Below are 19,799 nucleotides of genomic sequence, written 5' to 3'. Positions count from 1 at the left end.
ACTCGCGCTTCGTGACCTAAAGGCATGTGCAACAACGTTATACTGCTTTTCAGGAGAAAGGATTTCCTGTATGGGGTCCATCGAACTCCCTGTAACCTTGGGAAACTTCCCAGTCTCAACAACCAAGATGATGGAATTCGTAGTAGTGGACCTACCATCGGCCTACAACGTGCTGCTCGGGAGACCCGCCCTAGTAGGGCTGGGGGCAGTTTCGTCTGTGAGGCATTTGGCCATCAAGTTCCCGACTTCTAGTGGCATCGGGACACTGAAGGGAGACCAGCTAGCAGGGAGGGAATGCTATAGCATTTCCATTAGAGGAAAGAAGCAGACGAGTGCACAAACGCTCGTCATAATTCAGAATAATGACAGGACAGTCTTCGAAATAGACAAAGAAATCGATCCAAGAATAAAAGAAAGAGCTGAACTCGAACCATTGGAAGAGCTCAAAGAGGTCAGGCTCGAGGAAGCAGACCCCCCCGAAGACAGTAAAGGTAGGGAAAAACCTTCCTGAAGAAACGAAATAGCAATTAATTTGCTTTTTGAAAAAGAACCAGGATGTTTTCTCATGGTCGCATTCGGACATGGTAGGGATAAGTCCGAATGTAGTAAGCCATGCTTTGAATATTGACAAAAGCTTCCCCCCGAAGAAACAAAAGCGAAGACTACTGGATGACGACAGGAAGAAGGCCCTAAAAGAGGAAGTCGATAGGTTAAAAGCAAATCGGTTCTTACGGGATGCCTTCTACCCCAATTGGGTAGCCAACCCAGTGCTAGTTCCAAAGCCTAACAGGACATGGCGGACCTGTATCAATTACTCGGACCTCAATAAGGCATGTCCTAAGGACTGCTTCCCCTTACCTCGGATCGACCAGCTCGTAGATGTCACGGTAAGGCATGGACTTATGTCATTTATGGATGCCTATTCTAGATATAACCAGATTTCCATGCATGCCCTGACCAAGAGCATACGAGTTTCGTGACGGACAAAGGACTGTATTGCTACAATGTCATGTCGTTCAGATTCAAGAATGCTGGAGCCACTTACCAGAGACTCATAAACATGATGTTCTCCAAACAAATAGGTAATAACATGGAAGTTTATGTTGACGATATGTTAGTTAAATCTCAACATAACAATCACCATGTGGACGACCTCGAAGAATGCTTCACCGTGTTACGAAGGTATGACATGAAGCTCAACCCCCAAAAGTGCTCTTTTGGTGTGTCTTCGGGAAAGTTCCTAGGCTTCATTGTAAATGCCCGAGGAATAGAAGCAAATCCAGACAAGATCCAAGCTTTGATTGATATGCCCTCACCTCGAAAGCATAAGGATGTCCAAAGTTTGACTGGAAGGATGGCGTCACTAAGTAGGTTTATCTCGAAATCTACAGATCGTTGTCTTCCATTTTTCAACCTTTTGAGGGGAGGCAAAAAATTTGAGTGGACGGAAGAATGCGAGTTAGCTTTTCAGGAGCTCAAGAAGCACCTCGCGGAACCCCCCATCTTGTCGAAACCTATCACGGGAGAAGTTATGTACCTATACCTTGCTACGACCGAGTACGCCATTAGCGCCGTACTCGTCCGAGAAGAGCAAAAAGTGCAAAGGCCTGTGTACTATATCAGTAAATGGTTGTTGGGAGCAGAATCGAGATATCCCTTGATGGAGAAGTTGGCTCTCAACCTAATCCACTCGTCTCAAAAGCTCCGACCTTACTTCCAAGCGCACCCCATCCATGTATTGATCGATCAACCACTAAGACAAGTCTTGTCCAAGTCAGAAGCCTCGGGTTGGCTACTAAAATGGGCTGTTGAACTCGGACAATTCGAGATCACCTACCATCCGAGGACAACCATAAGAGGACAAGCCCTGGCAAACTTCATAGTGGAATGCACTGGAGTGACTAACGATGAAGTTATAACCCCGGCCCGCGAGATGTGGAAACTTTATGTTGATGGGTCTTCCAATGAAGATGGATCGGGGGCAGGTGTAATCTTGATCACCCCAACAGGGAGTCGATTTCACTCCGCTTTGAGATTTTACTTCGAAGCATCAAATAACGAGGCTGAATACGAAGCCCTACTGGCATGTTTTCGTATAGCCAAGGAACTCAAGGTCAAAGCGATACATTGTTACAGTGACTCCCAATTGGTGGTCAATCAAATTTTAGGGGAATACCAGGCTCGTGGGACAAGAATGGCTGCGTATTTAGAAAAGGCAAAAGCAGCACTCAAGCATTTCGAGTTCTACGCGATAGAACAGGACCCCCGAGAGCAAAACTTGAACGCAGATGCCTTAGCCAGGCTTGCCACATCCACCGAGGTCGACGAGTTGAATGTTGAGCCGATCGAACATCTCACGACACCCAGTATAATCGAGCCTGAGCAGGATGATGTTTGCATGATAAATTCTGAGCCAACTTGGATGACCCCGATAGTTGAATACCTTGAGGCTGGCATTCTCCCAAAAGAACGGACCAAGGCTCAAAACCTGATGTATCAAATCCCCAGGTACACCATTATAGATGGAAGGCTATATAGAAGAGGATATTCCATGCCGCTACTCCAATGTGTGACTCCACCCGAGGCTAAGAAGATAATAGAGAAAATTCACGAAGGATTCTGTGGAGACCACACTGGGGGGCATAGCCTATCCAAGAAAATAATACGCCAAGGGTACTTCTGGCCTACCATCAAAGCAGATTCATTCGACTATGTCAAGAGATGCGACAAGTGCCAACGGTTCGCCACAATCCCTCGAGCTCCACCCTCCGAGCTAACTATGATGACCTCCTTGTGGCCATTTGCGGTCTGGGGAATCGACCTCATAGGCTCATTGCCAACTGGCAAAGGCGGAGTGAAATACGCAATAGTCGTCGTAGATTACTTCACGAAGTGGACCAAAGCCGAACCTCTGGTGACAATCACCTCGAAGAAAGTCTTGGACTTCGTGGTAAAGAACATCATATGTCGATATGGGATGCCAAGGAAGATTGTGTCCAATAACGGTACTCAATTCGACAGCGATCTGTTTACCAACTTTTGCAAAAAAAAAAGGGATAATAAAGAGCTTCTCCTCTGTGGCCCATCCCCAGGCGAATGGCCAGGTCGAAGCTGTGAATAAAACCCTAAAAAGTTCACTGAAGAAAAATTTGGAAGAAGCTAAAGGGAAATGGCCCGAAGAGTTACCCCAAATTCTGTGGGCATATCGAACCACAGCCCGTACTTCAACAGGACATACCCCATTTTCTCTGGCATATGGTTGCGAGGCCATGTTGCCAATCGAGGTCAAAATTCCCACAATTCATGCCCTCGCTTATGACCAAGCCTCGAACCAAACCCAACTCGAAAGTAAGTCTGGACCTGATTGAAGAAAGAAGGAACGAAGCTCAGCTAAAAAATGTTGCATGCCAACAGCGAGCTACTCGGTATTTCAATAAAAGAGTTCGAGATAGAAAATTTGGTGTAGGAGATTTCATGCTGAGGCGTGTATTCTTGGCGACACGGGATCCAGCTGCTGGCGTGCTCGGACCTAATTGGGAAGGACCTTATCAGATCGAATCAGTCATTCGACCCGGCGTATACAAGTTGGCAAGATTGAATGGGAGTTTGGTACCACGAGCATGGAATGGCGAACATCTACGACCTTACTATCAATAGTGTAGGAATGATGTCACCTGTAACCATGCCTATTAATCTTTACTATATTCCGGTTAATAAATTATTCAAATAAAGTTTGATTTCGTTTTAATATGCTGTATTTTTTGCAATCTCTCTTAATTAAATAACCTATGGTCACACTCATAGGATATTAAGGGGGCATTAGTGGTACATATACCATCAGCTTGAAAAAATCTAATAGCATATATCAAAACATATATGTGTTTGGATATAACCAAATGCGTGAGCTAAGATAGTTTGGACATAACCAAACTATCAAAAAAATGTAAGTGTTTGGATATAACCAAATGCGCGAACTAAGATAGTTTGGACATAACCAAACTATCAAAAACATACAAGTGTTTGGATATAACCAAACATGCGAGCTAAGAAAGTTTGGACATAACCAAATTATCCAAAGATAAGTGTTTGGATGTAACCAAATATGCAAACTAGATTAAGTGTATGGATTACAAACCAAACACGACCTTAATAGGTTTGGAACAAACCAGCTAAAACTAATCGACAATAATTTGGAACATAAACCCACTTCGCGTTAAGTCGAGATCGAGGCTGGAGTATCTTGCAAAATGATAGTTTCGACCTCATAACCTCAGGGAGCTACCCAAGGATGAGGAAAAGTAACTAAAAAATTAAGATATAACTAAACCACTTACATTACACGCCATATAAGTACCTTCGGGTGCATGGTAACAATAATCTCTGAGCTTGACAAATAACGAGATCGGATGCAGATATTTCGAGCAAACTGTGCATGAATGCATTGAACCTCAGGCTTAAATCCACCATATGTTTGTATGAATAAACAGACATATAATAAGACACTTTAATACAAAATGCGTGAAATATTTCGACCCAAGAAATGTAAAGCAAATATATTAAAATAAAGTCAAATATGGTATCACAAATATCATAAGTATGAGCTCGAAAATAGATCATAAGAAAACAACTCTTTCACGAGCTATAAAATTGTCTTACCCCAGGGGCATAAAAAGCAAAAAATCAAAAATAAAAACTATTACAAAGAATTCAGAGAGACGCAGCCCCGAGGCAAGATTTAGGAAGTAAGAGCATTCTCCTTGGCCTTCTCAACATCTTCCTTGGCCTTCTCAGCATCTTCCTTGGCTCTCTCTGCCTCATCCCGAGCATCCTCCTCCTCATCAAGCCGAGCTTGCCATTTAGCCACGAGTTTTGCCGCAAAAGAGCCTAAGAAGCTGGTGTCGAGGTCGGCATTACTGGCCCAGATTCTATACATGGCCAGGTCGACTGCCTGATCCTTCTTCTCCTTAAACTCTGCAAGGAGACGAGCCTTTTCTCTCTCCATGATCTCGAAAGTGGCGGCCTTATCTTCCTCAAGCTTGGCATTGATCTTGTCAAGCTCCGCGACCCGGGCATTCATCTTCTCAAGCTCCGTGACCCGGGCATTCAGCTCCTTGAGCTCGGCTGTCTTGGCCTTTAGCTGTTCAGCTTCAACCTCTATCTTTGCCTTTGTGGCCTTGATCTCGTCACTGAGCTTGAGTTGGAGATCCTTCGAATCCTGAGCATAAGACATGCTCGAATGGACCTCATTGTTCAACTTATAGTTAAGTTGAGCAAAGACAGCAAGAGTCTGACATACAAAGAAATCAAATTAGAATATGAACTAAGTATAAATACAGCCAGTAGCGAGATGAGAAAGATTACCGTGGCAGTAAGCTCGATGCTCTTCTCATAAAGAGTGTTGTAGTCTCAAGCATTATTCAAGAACTGCCAATGAGGGGTGTCGAAGCTACCAAAACTCTGGCCTGCTCGAGACAGAACGTCCGAGCCGAGTGTATCCCCGTGAGTTCCGGCTGCGTTATCGATTACATACTCATCGATGTAAGTTGAGATCAACAAAAGATGTGTTTTGGAGGCTGAGGGTTTTTTCGGAGGTAGGCCAAGCGTGGAGTTGACCTGGATTGAAGGAGGAGCGGGAGGCAACGTCGTAGAAGATGCCTCGACCCGAGAAGTCGGATCCACAGCTGGGCTCGAAGCAGCTAGAGCTGGTGGAGGAGGTGTCTTCTTGGTCCTCTTAAGGACCTTAGCAGGTCGTTCTGATCTCCGCGACCCCCTCGGGCGCTTACTCCTTTGGGCTCCCTCGCCACTAGCGAGCACGTTGTCGAGGTCGGAATCCATATCACCTGCACATTCACAAATCATTATGAGATATTCCAAAACAAAATAAGTTAGCATGATGCAGACAGACAAAGAATGAAAAGACAAGTGGAGAGAAACCTAACTGGAACTCTCCCCCGAGCTCATGCTCGGCGACCACGTAATTCCCCCATCTTCAGAGGAGGCGGGGGGAGTACCTTCCCTATAAGTGGAAGTCAACCTCGAAAGGTCTCTATAGTCATTCGTCTCGTATTGAACGACTATTCCGTCCCATACCTCGTTCAGACTCTACATGGTGTCATACTTCCCGAGCCAACTATCAAACCTATGTACCCTCTCATCTACCTAAGTCCATACATAGAAATGGTTCCTATCGTCCTTGCACAATACTAATCTATTGGGTTTATGCTTTAGTAGTTATGGACACCACAAATCTAAGCTAAGGATGATTGTACCTCTGTCACTCGAGCTCGAGCTCGAGGCTTCATCGTTGGCCTCGCTCCCCGATTGCGGGCTCCCATGACGCTGAACTGAAGATGAAGGCTTAGCATTTTACCTCGGGGGGAGGTTGCCGGTTGGGAGGGGCACAAGCTCCCACTGGGCATACTTTTTATTGGACCAGTCAAATGTGGACTGATCCTTCTCCAAGAGGCCACAGGCTCGGAGTTTGTCTTGGTGCTGGAGATAAGAGAGGGACCTCCTGCCATAGGGAAGTTGGAGTAGAGCCTCCTTGTGCTCTTTCATCTCCTTGGTGGGAGTAGGACGGCGGAAATTGGCTAGAAGAATAAACATATTATAACTAAGCGCGAGCTTAAACAAAAACTCGAGCACAAAAAAAAAGGAAATAATTTTTAGATACTTACTGTACGCCCTAAATATCCACGGGTTATTAGCGAGCTGGACAAGGGCATAATTATAGCAGCCACGTGGAGGCCACCTACCCGGAGCTGCTGTTACAGGTCTCTACCTCTCTAGCTCGAGATAGCCAGAGGTTTAGTGATTACTAAGGCATCGGGTCAGCAATGTGGACACCACGGGCTGAGACTATATCATGCTCGGGATACGAGCTTGAGGTGACACCTCTGACCTCTTATAAAGTCAACCACGCAATGTAAACGTGCAAATATCAGACATCACATGTCTACTCCATTCCTGAATTCTCAGACACGCAGCATAAACGTGTGTGTTCAGGCACCCACGACTGGGTTGGGCCATGCAGCCCATTATCCCCCTTACCTATTGATTAGACCACACTTCATTGTCAGGTTTTAGGAATTTATCATGAATGTCGCAGAAGTGACATGTGGGTAAGAAGGTCACGGGATGACCTCCTTTGCCAACACCCAGGTGTCCTCTCCCTATAAATATGGAGACCCTGGGAGTTGCAAAGGGTTGGCTTCTAATTTGTAAAGAAATACCCTGTAAAGAAGATCAGAGATATATCAATAATATTGGCTGGTGGACTAGAAGGATTTTAACCTTTGAACCACCTAAAAAAGTATTCGAGTTATAATTTTCCTTTGAGATCATTCATCTATTACGGTTCATTATTTAGCACTAATCCCTCTCCTTATTCGTATAATTATCTGTTGCCAAAGAACCGCGTCAACAGTTTGGTGCTTTCATTGAGAGCTATTAGATTGGTGCTATCGCAAATACCCAACCATGGTAGTCACTCGCTCAAGACATGGTAACGAGGTTGACCAACGTGATGGGCAGGAGGCCCATCATGCCGCCATGTTCGATGATCAGAACCCTGAGGTTCAGCATCATCCATGCAAGCAGCCACTGGGCCAAGACGACACTGGAAGTTCGGCTCCCCGGCCGCCCAATCCGAACCTGGATTTCTACACGGTGGTAGAAATGGAAAATGCACAGTTGAGGAGTCAGCTGGCGAAAGCAAACCAGCAGATTCAAGAGGTTTTGGCCCGACTACCCCCTCTTACAATCGACGCTAACGTCAGAAAGAGGCACGGTGAGACTCATAAGTCCCGTCGGGGTAACCGGTCCAGGCCCAGTCGGTCGGTCAGACCCCCAACATCAAATTCTACTCCCACGTCACACCACCGGGAGACCACATTTGAGAAACTTCCTAGGGTCGAGCAGCAGTTCAGCCGATCGGTCCGGACCTCAACTCCCAGCTCACTTCCGCCTTTGAGCGCACCCAGGAGGGCTCGAGGAAGCTCGCAAAGGAGATCCGGGGAGGGCTCGCGATGACAGCCCACCCCGGCCAGCCGTCCTGCACACCGCTCAGACCACCGAGCATAGGACGCGGAGGATGGTAGAGCGGAGCGACCGCGATCTAGCTTGATCCGCCCTGATGGGACTAGGATCGCATCCACGGTCAGGCATCCTCCTTCACCGATAAGATACCCATCTCCTCCTCGTCCAGTCCGAGACATTCTGGCTCATGGGAGCAACAGGAGATATCCTCCTTCCGTCGAACCTTCCCATCGTAGCCGGGCGCCCAGAGAAGTCCTGGATCCTTATCCCCAGTGGCGGGCTCCGAGCTTCTCAAATGGAAGTTACTGGACCGGGAGTCATCAAAGTGACATATCTGGCGGAGACCTGCGCCATCGCTTGAGCTCGGCACAAAGCCCTCAGGCCGCCCCGAGGGGCGACCTCCGAGATCGTCTAAACTCTCAAAGAGGAGACCCAGTTGGAAATGGCAGTCGTGCTCGCCAAGGGGAAGCCCTGTCTGAAGTATGTGACAGCGGGAACGTCCCATATAACCTATCTCAAGATATGAGGGGCAATAACCCACCTAACACGTACCATGGAACCGGAGCTGTTGAACAGCCCCGGAACAACCAAGGAAGTCAGGACAAAACCCTTGAGCGTCTAGCTCAGATGGAGGAGCTGATGAGGAAGCTCTTATCAGAAAAAGAAAAAGATGAGTATGATTCAGGGGACGAACTCGAGCTCTTCGCCCCCAACATAGCAGCAACGGCGTATCCACCTAGTTTCCGTGTGCCTCACTTGTCCAAGTTCCCAGAGACGGGGACCCGTCAGATCATCTGGGTATGTTCAACACCCTAATGATGGCCCACAACATTGGTCCTGAGCTGAGATGTTTAATATTTCCTTCCACCTTGACTGGGCCAGCCAGGCAATGGTTCAAGTAGAGTAAAAAGCAATCAATCAGCTCGTGGAAAACCTTCTCTGCTGACTTTAAAAGGGCATTCCGAGCTTCTCAGGCTGCCCGCATCAAGGCCGATACCCTGGCCAACGTAAGGCAGCAGCCCAACGAGCCTCTGAAGGCTTACCTGAGCAGATTTGTGAACATCGCTGCTCGAGCTAGAGACGCAGATGACAACTCCAAGCTCATGGCCTTGAGGACTGGGATCCTCGTCGGAGGCGGACTCTGGGAAGAGATACAGAGGAAGGGTGTCAGCACCGTAAACGAATTCCTAAATAGGGCCTAGGGATGGATAAACCTGGAGGAGGCGTGAGCATCGGCCGCAGGAACCAGCCACCCGCTAGAGTGGGAACGAACGTCGTGACAGCGACACAAACCGTTACACTGAATAACCAATTTGGTGGAGACAAGAGAAAAGGGAGCAGCGAGGGCGGCCAGCACAGCCCAAAGAAGAACAAGTCCATAGAAAAGTTTAAGCTGGTCTACGCGACTTATACCGAGCTCACACACACTAGGGAGAACATTTTCCTAGCAAACTCTGCTCGCCTCCCTTGGAAGAAGCTGAAATCGTTGAAGCACCAGAAGGGTAAGCGAGACCCCTCCAAGTTTTGTCGGTTCCACAATGACATTGGCCACAACATCGATGATTGTAGGCACCTGAAGGATGAGATCGAGACTCTCATCAGAGCCGGACCCTTGGCTCAATATGCGCGGAATAGAGTTCCCGCCGACCATCCAGCTCCGGAAGTCTCGATAAGTCAGCCCGGGTCTCGGGTGGATCAGGACATCCCTCCTCCCGTGATAGGAGGAGAGATTTCCACGATCTCCGGAGGTCCCCATCTGGCTGGCACGAGCAGGGGTGCCCAAATAAGATATGTCAACGATCTTAAGGCTCATAATGGAGTGGAGTTCGTCCCTGAGCAGCATCTACCTAAACAACAACGATTGGAGAGGCAACCAATCATATTCACCAAGGAAGATGCCAGCCACGTCCAGTTCCCTCATAACGACCCTCTGGTCGTAGCCGTTCAGCTCACTAACCGGAGGGTTAGGAGAGTACTGGTCGATAATGGGAGCTCGGTAAACCTACTGTTCCGGTCAACGTTGGAAAAGATGGGTTTATCTGTCACCGAGCTTAAAGCCACCTCCATGATGCTATACGGATTCTCTGGAGAAGGGTCAGCGGTAATAGGAACGATCGAGCTGGTGATCATCTTGGGAGAGGGACCTCGGACAGTCTCGAAACTCCTTGAGTTTGTGGTCATCAATTGTCCCGCCGCGTACAATGTTATTTTGGGCCGACCTACATTGATAGCGTTTGAAGCCATAACCTCCATCGCTACCTCGCGCTGAAGTTCCCCTCTTCCTCAAGGATATGCACGGTCCGATGTGACCAGCTCACTGCCAGGGAATGCTACAGCATTTCCATGAAGGGAAAATTAAAACCCGGGCAGGTAACGATGACCGTCCAGGGCGGAAATGAGGAATCTCAGGAACTTGTGCCTAATCCTGAGATTGAAAAACCTCAGAGCGCCAAAGGGGAGAATATCATCTTCAATAATGATATCGACCCCAGAGTAGGTGAGGATAGATCCAAGCTCCAGGCCATCGAAGAGCTCGATGAGGTAAACATCGATCCACGAGATCCCTCGAAGGTGGTGAAGCTCAGGAAAAATCTATGTGGCGAAAGAAAGGCGGAACTGATTAAGTTTCTGCAGGAGAATCTAGACATGTTCGCCTGGTCTCATGAAGACATGGTAGGGATTAGTCCGAGCGTCATCATGCACACCCTCCACTTGGATAAAAGCGTGCCTGCGAAATCCCAGAAACAAAGGCGCCTAGGAACAACCCGAGCTGAGGCCCTAGAAGAGGAAGTAGCCTGGCTCCTAAAGTGCAGCTTTATCCGCAAGGCAAAGTACCCGATCTAGGTCGCCAATCCTGTATTGGTCCCGAAGCCCAACGGGAAATGGCAGACCTGCATCGACTTCTCCAATCTGAACAAAGCCTGCCCCAAAGGCTGCTTCCCCTTGCCAAGGATCGACCAATTGGTAGACGCCACGGCGGGGCACGAGCTCATGTATTTCATGGATGCATATTCAGGCTATAATCAAATCGCCATGAATCCAGCAAACCAGGAACACACTAGCTTCATGACCCCAACTAACGTTTATTGTTACAAGGTCATGCCCTTCGGACTAAAGAACGTCGGAGCTACATACCAGAGGTTGGTAAATAGGATGTTTGCCAACCAGATCGGGAAGAACATGGAAGTGTATGTCGACGACATGCTGGTCAAGTCTAAAACTGCCGATAACCATGTTTGCGATCTAGAGGAATGTTTTAAGATATTGAGAGAATACGGCATGAGGCTTAACCCACAAAAATGCACTTTCGGGGTCGCGTCAGGAAAATTCTTGGGTTTCATTGTTAATACCAGGGGAATCGAAGCAAACCCCTATAAGATCAGGTTGCTACTCGAGATGCCCTCACCCCGGTCACGAAAGGACGTTCAAAGTCTGACAGGAAGGGTGGTGGCCCTTAATCGGTTTATTTCTAAATCTACCGACAAGTGTCTGCCATTCTAAAACCTGCTCCGGAGGAATAAGAAATTCAAGTGGACCGAGGAATGCGAACGTGCCTTCCTCAACCTGAAAGCACATTTATCCGAGCCGCCCGTATTATCCAAACCAACGGCAGGAGAGCCTCTTTTCCTTTACCTAGCTGTCACGGAAGATGCAGCTAGCGCCATATTAGTCCGAGAAGAGGACCGATCTCAAAAGCCAGTCTATTACATCAGCAAGAGGCTCCTCGGAGCTGAATCCCGGTATCTGTTGATGGAGAAGATGGCTTTTTGTCTCATTATGGCCTCCCGAAAGCTCAGGCCGTATTTCCAGTCCCACTCAATACATGTCATAATCGATCAGCCTTTAAGGCAGGTTTCGCAAAAACCTGAAGCATCGAGACGTCTGTTGAAGTGGGCTATTGAACTCAGCCAATTTGAGATTTTGTACATACCGCGAACTGCAATAAAAAGCCAGGCCCTGTCTGATTTTGTGGCAGAGTGCACGAGATTCCGAGAAGATCCTGTAGAAGAGTCAGCCCAGGCCTCCTTAGCCCAGGCCTCCTTAGTCCAGGCCTCATGGAAAGTCTTCGTAGATGGCTCATCTAACGAGAACGGCTCTGGGGCTGGAATCATATTGATATCCCCAGAAGGACATCGATTCCACTCGGCGTTGCGATTCGGGTTCAAAGCGTCCAACAACGAGGCTGAATACGAAGCTTTACTGGCCAGGCTAAGGGTGGCCCAAGAGCTGAAGGCCAGCTTCGTTCAGTGTTACAGTGATTCCCAGCTCGTGGTAAACCAAGTGTTAGGGGAATACCAAGCACAGGGAACCAAGATGGCTGCTTACTTGGCCAAAGTAAAGAAAGAATTGTCTGCATTCGAGCGTGGCTCAATCGAGCAGATACCTCGGGAGCAGAATGCCAATGCGAATGCCCTCGCAAAGCTCGCTACCTCCGGGGAGGCGGAGACTTTGGGGTTAGTGCCGGTAGAGTTCTTGGAGAAACCAAGCATAGAGGAAGTCGGGGCGGAGGTCGAGATGATCGACGCCAGACCGACCTGGATGACCCCCATCCTCGAATATCTCACAGCAGGAAAGTTACCTGAAGAGCGAAATGATGCAAGGTAGGTACTTTACCAGGCTCCAAGGTATACGGTGATAGATGGGACATTATATCGGCGCAGACACTCTCTACCTCTCCTGCGGTGTGTTCTGCCAGGTGAGGCGAAGACCATTTTGCAAGAGGTGCACGAGGGTTTCTGCGGAGATCACACTGGGGGGCAAAGCCTGGCCCTGAAGATATTAAGGCAAGGGTATTACTAGCCCACTCTGTCAAAGGACTCGATCTCCTACATCAAAAAATGTGACAAGTGCCAGCGATTTGCCACAGTTGCTCGAGCTCCCCCGGTCGAGCTGAAGATGATCTCGTCCCCGTGGCCATTCGCGATCTGGGGGATTGACTTGGTTGGTACCCTCCCTACTGGAAAGGGAGGAGTTCGTTACGCGGTGGTAGCTATCGACTACTTCACCAAGTGGGCAGAAGTAGAGCCCCTGGCAACGATCACTTCAAAAAGAGTCCTCGACTTCGTGGTCAAAAGCATTATCTGCCGATTCGGGCTGCCAAAGAAGATCGTATCAGATAATGGCACGCAGTTCGATAGCAACCTCTTCACTGAATTCTGTGAGAGGCACGGCATTGTTAAGAGCTTCTCCTCCGTGGCATATTCCCAGGCAAATGGGCAGGTCGAGGCCGTCAATAAGACGCTAAAGGCAAGCCTTAAGAAAAGACTGGACGAAGCCAAGGGAGTCTGGCCAGAACAGCTCCCCTAGGTACTATGGTTCAAATTGGTTGATCGATGCTTTTCTTAAAAAGCACGAAATATCGATAAAGGATTAACACGAACTAAGTGTTCAAATTAATGTCCTGGCTACAACCAGGTCCTAAAACTTAGAAGTTAGTTTGGTTGATCGGTGTTTTTCTTAAAAAGCACGAGATATCGATAAAGGATTAACACAAACTAATTTTTCAAATTAATGTCTTGGATACAACCAGGTCCTAAAACTTAGAAGTTATTTCAAATTGGTTGATCGATGTTTTTCTTAAAGAGCACGAGATATCGATAAAGGATTAACACGAACTAAGTTTTTAAATTAATGTCCTGGATACAACCAGGACTTAAGTCTTAGAAGTTGGTTCAAATTGATTAACATGTTTTTTCCTAGAAAAGCATAAGATGTCAATCACAACACCAACAGAAACTAAGTTATCACCAAATGCATTAAAGAGAAGTAACCATAAGGTCGGGGCAAAAATATGTAAATAAATTGAAATAAAGTTGGGGATACCAATTATTTCGAGGATAAAAACCTCATAATATAAAGTTACAAAAAAAAAAAGTAAATAATAAAAGGAAAGGAGAAAAATCCTAAGCCCCGTCAGGCCGCTCTGATGAAGTCACCCCCTCGCCATCCTGCTCGGTGGCAGTGGAAGTTTCCTCGGTCTCGGAGGGCACCTCTTGTTGAAGGCGAGCCTTAAACTTCTCCAAAAAGGACCCCCACACGTCCGGCCCCAAGAAGGAGAAGTCACCATCCGGGTTGAAGACCCAGCAGTGGTACAGCATGGCCTCCATGGAGGAGCTGGAAGCTGTCCTCTCCGCCGCCAGAGCAGCCTTGGCCTCCTCGACCTCGACCTTCATGACGTCTAGGGCAGCTCGAGTAGCCTTGGCCTTCTCGAGCTCAATCTTCGCAGCGTCTAGGGCGACCCTGGTGGCCTCAGCCTCCTGTAGCTTGGTCCGAGATGCCTCCAGCTCGGTCTGCGCAACAACTGAAGCGGCCTGCGCGACCCTCTCATTTTCTCGGGCAGTTTCCAGGGCTGCCTTGGCATCCCGCTCCTGTTGTTGATCAGATGCAAGGGCAACCTGAGCAGCCTGATGCTCGCCCCTAATCTCCTCGATCCTGGCTCGGGACTGAGATATGCTCCGGTGGAGTGCCAAAGCCACCTGCAAGACCAAAAGATAATAAGGCGAGTGCCTTAGAAAAAACAAAAAAAGAGAAACAAACAAACAGGAAGAGCCAGTGGCAAAGCCAACTTACCGTGAGGGTCATCCCCAATGAAGACTCCATCACGTTCTCGGGGCTCCTTGTCTCGATCTCCCACAAATCCCTCAAGGTGTCGTTGTAGCAGTGGTTCACCATGTAGGTCGCGGTTTCATAGACCGTCCCCCTAAAGACCTCGGGGACTTTCTCCAAGGCCTGGGGGTTGGCCGGGACGCGCACACCAGGGGTCGGAGCTGACAAGGTCCCAATGGGCGCCTCCTGTTCCCGAGTAGAGACAGGAGGTCGCGGGGGAGGTGGAGCCATCATCTTCTCCATTGCAAGAGGGGGTGGAGGCACTTTCTCTAAAGCAGCAGGGGATTGGTTTTTCCCCTTGGCAGGAGACTTGGAGGTAGTCCCGACAGCTTTCTTCGCCATCCGGAGCCTCTTCACCATGAGCCCAGAAGACCTAGAGAAAGGGTTTCCCCCATGGAACATAGCTCGAAGATCATTGCCCCCGGGCTACGAAATCTCCTCGTCTGAAACAAAGACAGCAAAGCATTAATATACATGTAAAAATATTTGTCCAAAAACAAAAAGGGTCATACCCTCCGAGCTAGAGGAGGAATCTATTGTCACGACCTCCGGCCCCGGAGCTTCTACGGGGGAGTCTAAGATAATGACTTCACGAGCTAGAGGAGGCTCTGGGTCCGGATCTGCCTCGGGACTGGACTCTTGTACGTACTGCCTAAGACCCGGAGCTACTACACCCTCCAGGAGGGAGGGCCACGATCTAAGATTGGTCCCGTACTCCTCAAAAAAGGCCGACCTAAAGGCCAGGGTGTTATCTACTACTACGGTCCCCCTAGGGCGGCTCATGTCATAACACAGTACGAGCTGGTCAACACATTGGAGTAGGGTGACATCGCGGTCTGGGTCATTTTGGAGGCGGTGAACGGGTTAGCTGGGGTTAAACCTAGCAAGTCGTAGGTCTGCAGTGGCCCTGTCTAAATACCTAAATAAATAAGGGTTACCTTGGCCGGAGGGGCAGGCTGCTGCCCCGGACTGGGTCCTCTCTGCATTGACTTCCTGGGTGACCTCCAGAGGCCGCTTACGGCGCACGAGGGGCACCTCGTCCTCCTCGTCCTCATCCTCATCTACGGCCTCCTCCTCGAGGATGGGCGCCATCTCGCGAGCAGTGGGGATGGTCTGCGGTCTCCTTAAGGCCAGAGTCTGGCCCGGGGAAATTAACTTACACGCCAGCATCGTCTCGTCAGACACGAGCTGGAGGTAATATTTTTCACTTGGGGGGAGCCCCGCCAAGGTTTCGTATTGACCCCCAAGGGTCACTGACTTGGCCGTCCTCGCGAAAATAGCTGCATGATAGTTTCTAAGTCAAGAACGAATAAAAAGAGGCTAATCAGCAACCAACTTACGAGCTGAAGATAGAAGGAACTTACGAGGACGATTGAAGTAATGGTATTCGCAGTTGCGAAACCTCTTTGACATGAAGAATTGATCCTTGAAGTCATTGGGGTAGCTGGGCAGCTCGATGATCGCAGCTGAATTGGGAAAACGGGTCAGGTAGTAAAACCCGTCACCTCGCCCCCGTTACTCCGGGCTGGCTTTGAGGCAAAAGAAGTAAAGGATGTCCACCGGCGTGGGGACCTCCCATTCATGCTTCAGGAATAAATACTTCAACCCCGCTAATAGACGGTAGGAGTTAGGTGGGAGCTGGAAGGGGGCCAGCTTCACGTAATTTAAAAAATCCGCGAAGTACTGGTCCAGTGGGAGGAAGGCCCCAGCCTTGAGATGCTCATCGCTCCAGGCGGCGTACTCCTCATCGAGCGGCGCACAGCTCCGCTCACCCTCAAGCGGAGGTCGGGCGTCCAGAGCTCCCCTCCCTATCTCAATATTATGGGAAAGCATAATTTTGTTAACTTTCCCTTGGGTGGTGACCTTCGAGGCGATCCTCTCGGCCTCGAAAAAGGCGTCGGGCCCCACCTCGACCTCCTTCTCCACAGTGGGACCAAAGTTGAGGATCGGGGAGTCTGTGGCCACCTCTTTCCCCTTACTGGTTTGCTGGGAAGACGAGCTGCCAGCACTCTTCTTGGGTGCACTCTTCTTGGGTCCTATCTGGTCGCCTAACGAACAAAGAAGAAAATTTAGAAAAGGTGACCTAAGCATAAGAAAGAATCTAGCGCGAAGGGTTTCCTTTACACGGGCTGAGGTAATCTCAGCCCGCGGCGAGTGAGACCACACAGTTCTATGAACACGCGCCTATGCTCCCAACGGGTCCCCGATTACTCGGAATTCGTGTGTCAGGAGGGTAAGGATAAAAGTTTGCCTTGGAAGGAAAGTTTCGGTAGGCAAAACTGCTTGTGAAGCGTGTCCCCTAAGCTACCCGGTTTTTGCACCCTAGAAACTGGTTGTTCCAAACAGGCATAAAAATTTTACCCAGAAAATCACCCCAGAGTTGTATCCTATGAGTCATGCTCCTAAGCAGTTTTTCCTACGGTCGATACCCCTAGGATAAAAACCTACGCATAAAATACCAGCAAAGAAGAACAAAATACAAACAACCTACTGCATGCGACTAAAGAGAAAGTTTACCTAAGCAAGAGAAAGGGAAAACATTTAAAGCATGCAACAAATGGAGGACTTACAGAAATTCTTTGCTGTGTAAAGACTGAAAGGAGCGCCTGGGTCGAAGTCCTGTTGGAATCGCTGGTACCGGAGTCACGAAAGAGCCCTCGTATCTGAACCTCAAGAGCGCTGGGAATAGTGACCAGAAGGAAGAAAGGGTTTTGAGACTGAGAAGGATGAAGAAAGAAGATGAGAAAAATTTCAAATAAAAGGGTGGCTCATGCAAAGGGTGGCCAGCCTTATATATACGTAAAAGGCCAAAGGATGAGGGTCGTTCGATTGTCTTGATGTGGGATACGAGGATCACTACTCGAAAAACGAAACAATGGCCGAAGATAGGCTAGGCCATTTAATGCGGTTCTCGGAAGACAGACTGTCGCCAACCACGATGCTCCACGTGTCTGGTACCAGCGTAATGGGCGGGATATGAAGAGTCCACAAAGAAGCCTAAAAGCCCCCACTATGGCCCCAGGTGACGTCATGTGCCACGAGTAGGGGCTTGGGGGGCAAATGTACGCCCTAAATATCCACGGGTTATTAGCGAGTTGGACAAGGGCATAATTATAGCAGCCACGTGGAGGCCACCTACCTGGAGCTGCTGTTACGGGTCTCTACCTCTCTAGCTCGAGATAGCCAGAGGTTTAGTGATTACTAAGGCATCGGGTCAGCAGTGTGGACACCACGAGCTGAGACTATATCAAGCTCGGGATACGAGCTTGAGGTGACACCTCTGACCTCTTATAAAGTCAACCACGCAATGTAAACGTGCATATATCAGACATCACGTGTCTACTCCATTCCTGAATTCTCGGACACGCAGCATAAATGTGCGTGTTCAGGCACCCACGACTGGGTTGGGCCATGCGGCCCATTATCCCCCTTACCTATTGATTAGACCACACTTCATTGTCAGGTTTTAGGAATTAATCATGAATGTCGCAGAAGTGACATGATGGGTAAAAAGGTCACGGGATGACCTCCTTTGCCAACACCCAGGTGTCCTCTCCCTATAAATATGGAGACCCTGGGAGTTGCAAAGGGTTGGCTTCTAATTTGTAAAGAAATACCCTGTAAAGAAGATCAGAGATATATCAATAATATTGGCTGGTGGACTAGAAGGATTTTAACCTTTGAACCACCTAAAAAAGTATTCGAGTTATAATTTTCCTTTGAGATCATTCATCTATTACGGTTCATTATTTAGCACTAATCCCTCTCCTTATTCATATAATTATCTATTGCCGAAGAACCGCGTCAACACTTACGAATTCGCCTAAACGAATAGTATCGGGATGGAGCTAGGCCATCTGTCCAGAAGAAGGCCTTCTTGAAGTCCGAAGGATGGTTGGGAAGATTCTCGAAGATCTTCTTCTCCTTGGGATAGCTCGATAGGTAATATAAGCCGTCTCCTCCCCAAGCTTGGGAGGGATTACTTTTCAAACAAAAGAGATATAAGATCTCTTCAGGCGAAGGTCCTTCCCACTTCAGCTCGTGATAAAGCGACCTCAAGGCAGACAGAACCCTATAAGAATTGGTGTTGAGCTGGAAGGGAGCCAGCCCAACGAAATCCAAGAAGCCTTTAAAAAAGGACTTCAAAGGAAGTACAGCCCCTGTCTTCATGTGCTCCTGGCTCCAAGCTGCATACCTCAGCTTGCTGTCAGGATTCCCATCTCCCGGGGCACGGCAACTTTGCTCGTAGGAGGCCGGAGCTCGACACCTCAGCGAGCCTGACAGTCCTATGTTGTGTAGGGCCAGGATGTCAGTAATCTGTCCTAATGATGAGATCGAGCTCCAATAATGCTCGGCCTCGAAAAATTCCCTTCTCAGGGTAGGCACGGAGGTTGGCTGCGAGGTAGAAGGTTTCCCCATTAGCGAGAATTGAAGATCACCTGGCTTGAAAGCGATTGTCACTTTAAGCATAGAGTCGAGGTGGATCGGTCTAGGCTCGGGGTCCGGATCTAGGTAGATGGCGACCCTTAGTTTTTTCCTTTTTCCTTCTTCGACCTTATCTATCTGACGTCGAAAGTGATCTCGAATGTCCTCTTGCTCACACCTCAGATCGTGCTCCCGAATCAAGCGATGGTTTCGAGTGAAAGGAGACTCCAAGCTCGGAGTTACTGGTGAATAAGGAATCGCAAGCTTTGACCCCCACCACTTTCCCGAGTTCCGCGGCATCTAACAAGAAAGCATAAGGGTGAGGGCCAAGCGAACAGGAAATAATGAAAAAACTAGAGGACCTAAGCTCGAATGATCGAGGCTACAAGGCAAACTCGATCCAAAGGACGAGGCCAGTCTCAGAGCGTGTATTCCACCGAAAGGAAGGAAGGTGGGCTTGCTATTGGAGATCCCAATATTTCAGGGAAAAAAGTTGGCGGTTACTCAAAAAGTGATATTTTTTGGAAACGTGAAATTTACAAAACCCTAATTTTGTACCTAATATCTTGGTGTACAAGATATGTCGTCTGAAATTCAAAAATTCAGTGAAGGAACCATATTTGGGTCTTTTACACATGATCTGGGTCTGGAACCCATGATGTTAGAACTTAAGTCTAATATTTATCAGCAAAAACATTCTAGTGTGCGAAACTAGTGAGTGAACCAACAGT

Source organism: Humulus lupulus, chromosome 1, assembly GCF_963169125.1.
Source record: "Humulus lupulus chromosome 1, drHumLupu1.1, whole genome shotgun sequence".
NCBI lineage: Eukaryota > Viridiplantae > Streptophyta > Magnoliopsida > Rosales > Cannabaceae > Humulus > Humulus lupulus.
The sequence above is the reverse complement of the archived record's forward strand: the minus strand, read 5'-3'. Positions refer to the sequence as shown.